Source organism: Oryx dammah, unplaced genomic scaffold (assembly GCF_014754425.2).
Source record: "Oryx dammah isolate SB20612 unplaced genomic scaffold, SCBI_Odam_1.1 HiC_scaffold_3, whole genome shotgun sequence".
Classification (NCBI taxonomy): Eukaryota; Metazoa; Chordata; class Mammalia; order Artiodactyla; family Bovidae; genus Oryx; species Oryx dammah.
The window spans coordinates 47,645,061-47,647,388 of record NW_024070187.1 but is presented as its reverse complement, the minus strand read 5'-3'; the positions used below and the strand labels follow the sequence as shown (position 1 = coordinate 47,647,388).

Here is a 2,328-nt window from a genome sequence, read left to right as displayed (position 1 = left end):
ATATGACATGCTGTAAAATTTGATTTGAAAAATCAAAAAAAAATTAAATAAATGGTGAGATATACTTCATTCATGGATTATGAGAAGGAATATTTATAATATTCTCTTCAAACTGATGTACACTCAGTGTTGCTACTGCTAAGTCACTTCAGTCGTGTCCGACTCTTTGCGACCCCATAGACCGCAGCCCACCAGGCTCCCCGGTCCCCGGGATTCTCCAGGCAAGAACATTGGAGTGGGTTGCCATTTCCTTCTCCAATGCATGAAAGTGGAAAGTGAAAAGTGAAAGTGAAGTCGCTCAGTCGTGTCCGACTCTTAGCGACCCCATGGACCACAGCCCACCAGGCTCCTCCGTTCATGGGATTTTCCAGGCAAGAGTACTGGAGTGGGGTGCCATCAAGATCCAATCAAAACACCAGCAAGCTTTGTTTTTTTTTTTTTTTTTAAATTGCCTAAACATTTCTAAAATTTATATAGTGAAACAAAGGATTTAGATTAACCAAAAAATAATTTTGAGAATGAGAAATGAAGTTGTAGTACTCACACTGCTTGATTTCAAGACTTTCTTTAAAAGCACATTATTCCAATAGCATGACATGGTGGAAACAGAGATCAATGAATGGAATACAGAACTGAGAAATAGAACCACATATTTGTGGTCAATTAATAGCTAATAAAGAAAGGAGAATTCTCAACTTATGAGGCTGATGCATTCAGGCAACAACACAACAAAAACAAAAAGCCTTGAAGCTAATCATAGGTTTAAAAAAAAAAAATCTGGAAAACAAACAAAAAATCTTTGTGATCCTGGGTTAGACAAATATTTCCTAGGAGAGAAAAAGCACTAATAATTTTTTAAAATTCCATAAGTGGACTTCAGTAAAAATTTGTCTCCTGTTCAAAAGACACTGTTAAGAGAATAAAAAGTATCCAAAACATATTTCTGATAAAGTAATTGTGTCTAGAATATATAATGACTATCAAAGTTTTAATAAGACAAAAGTCTAATTTCTTTCAAGAATTTTAAAATTTTAATACAGTTCAAATCAGTGTGTGTGGTTTATTTCAGTTCCTTCACTGCCAAACCTGGAGGCAGGGACTGTTTCAAATTCTGCACTTTCTTTTTGTCTATGATGAACAAATAGGTGTAAAGGTATATGCTGCATCCACTTTAAACTTCACATTATCTTTGTTTTTATTGATCTTGACAGATTTAGCATCCTTTTGCCTGACTAAGCAGAAAGTCTTTGATTTCCTCAATTTTGAGAGGCATGGTGATGAGGTACAGAGAGCACAGCTGGAACAAGGAGTGGCAACAAGCAAGAAGAAGGGAAAAGTATGAAAGTATAACTTTAAAATGGATAAGAGAAATGGATAAAATGGATAAGTGTCTGAGCAGACACTTCACTAAAGATATAATACACCATATATTCATGAGGGCAAATGGTTTAAGGAACAGATGTTTGACATGATTGGTTATTAGGAAATACAAATTAATTTTTGCTATAATTAATGAAAATACAAACAGAGCATTTAAGACATATGTGGTCTTATACATATGTATAAGACATATGTATATGTTTACACATCTTATAAGATACATGTTGCATTTAAGACACAATTAATGTATAGATAAATTCCTCATTCATTTGTAATGAAGTACCATTGCATACAGACCAGAATGGAAAAAAAGAAACAAAGCAAAACAAAAGGACTAACACTGGCATGGGCACTACCAATGTGTTGACAATGATGTGGAACAACTTGAAATTTTTGACATTTCATATGGAAATGTAAAATGAAATAACCACTTGGAAAATGAATGTGGAGTTTATTATAAAATGAACATATATAATTACCATGTCACCCAATAAACCTACCCCTAGGTATTACCTCAGAGAAGGCAATGGCAACCCCCTCCAGTACTCTTGCCTGGCAAATCCCATGGACAGAGGAGCCTGGTGGGCTGCAGTCCGTGGAGTCGCTAAGAGTCGGATACGACTGAGCGACTTCACTTTCACTTTTCACTTTCATACACTGGAGAAGGAAATGGCAACCCACTCCAGTGTTCTTGCCTGGAGAATCTCAAGGACAGGGGAGCCTGGTGGGCTGCCGTCTATGGGGTCACACAGAGTCAGACATGACTGAAGTGACTTAGCAACAGCAGGTTAAAACTCATGTCTCCCAAAGACCTGTACATAAATATTTGTAACAGCTTTACTTATATTCTCCAAAAATTCCAAAACAATATAAATATCTGTCATGAGTGACAGGAAACTATACTACATTTATAAAATTCAATACTACTAAGCAGTAAAAAAGACCAAA

At 35.8% G+C, this 2,328-nt stretch overlaps 1 pseudogene; it reads right to left on the bottom strand.

Moving 5' to 3' along the window:
* Nucleotides 1-1,017: 1,017 nt before the first annotated feature.
* LOC120862010 lies at nt 1,018-1,273 on the bottom strand (annotated as a pseudogene).
* Between the last annotated feature and the right edge of the window lie 1,055 nt (nt 1,274-2,328).